This window comes from Micropterus dolomieu, unplaced genomic scaffold (genome assembly GCF_021292245.1).
Source record: "Micropterus dolomieu isolate WLL.071019.BEF.003 ecotype Adirondacks unplaced genomic scaffold, ASM2129224v1 contig_1555, whole genome shotgun sequence".
Taxonomy (NCBI): domain Eukaryota; kingdom Metazoa; phylum Chordata; class Actinopteri; order Centrarchiformes; family Centrarchidae; genus Micropterus; species Micropterus dolomieu.
In genome coordinates, this window is record NW_025730545.1 from 1 (window position 1) to 1212 (window position 1212).

The 1212-nt window shown below is 42.8% G+C and overlaps 1 long non-coding RNA gene across 1 annotated transcript; it reads right to left on the minus strand.

Moving 5' to 3' along the window:
• Window positions 1-101: 101 nt before the first annotated feature.
• Window positions 102-1212, minus strand: LOC123964294. Its single transcript, XR_006823399.1, has 3 exons — window positions 1137-1212; window positions 400-497; window positions 102-295 (listed from the first exon to the last, which is right to left on the minus strand). It is a non-coding gene; the product is annotated as an uncharacterized LOC123964294 (long non-coding RNA).

A 1212-nucleotide genomic window follows, 5' to 3' on the forward strand; every position in this document is an offset into this window, starting at 1 on the left:
CTGTTGGGGTTAGACAGACAAAGAGCAGACAGTCAATGAATTTGACAAGTCCATATTTCAGAGCTACTCGTATGCAATCCTACTCCAGCAGAATCAATATTGTACTTATTGCAATTGCTTTAGAAAATAAGGCATAAATACCCAACCTTTAGCAATTCTCAAGTCAACAGCATATAAGCCATTAGAGAGGACCGCTGACGGCAAGGTGGAACTCGGGGTCTTCACCATGTAGCCAACGCTGGTTAGTGACTGCGGAGCAACGCCTGCTTTGCTATAGCGACACTCAACCATGAACCTATGCAGATACGTGGGTTAACATTTAAGCTTAGCACTACACAAAAACACAACAGAGTGGTAGAATTGTGCCCACAGAGTCAAAGTGTATTGTGTAACACTAACCTGAGCGGATCACGTGTTGCAATTACGCCATACTGGAGGGTCAGAGACTGGACGACAGTCTGCACTTCAGCCAGGTAGATCATCGTCTCACCAACTTCCTGTCAAGGAAAGTCAACTTGTCAGCTATTTGCTTCAGGTTTCCCAGCAGATTACACAGCATGCATAATGTAATGCCTGAAGCACACCAAATCCCTTTGTGATTTAGCAATCTGCTCTTTTAATGACCACCACATTGAGAAACACATAATATTCCGTGCACCTTACAGCACAGTTAAAAATCTGAAATCTAGATGCAACACTATCAACCTGTGACATAACCGTGCGCTACAATGGCAGGTCAGGGCGAGGAAGTCGAGGCAAACGTAGAGGGCTGCAGCATTAAACGTGCTGCCGGTATTTGGGACAAGCGTCTCAGGGACAGGCCTTTTTCTGCCTGTCAGAGAACATGAAATCTTTAGCAACTTAACTGAAAGTTAAATGTAATCCCTTCTGTTCACAGTATAGGTAGTAACCCCATTGCAGAAAATAAAATCATCTCCCCTTCAAGGATCTTGCCAATTGTTCAGTCAATCTCAATCGGATGTGGGCAATAAGTCGGAATTGAGCATGAAGGCCTGCAGTGTGAATATAGCTTATCTAGGACTAAGCTTTTAAATTTCCAACTGTCCAACTTGCTAAAAAAGTAACAAAGTGGAAAGTGCACTGGGAAAAATATAAACACAAAGGGCATGACTTACATAAGCATGAACTCCACATTCTGAATTTTTGAACTTAAAGATGGCAACTTTGTCGTTGACAATGACTGGTTTACAG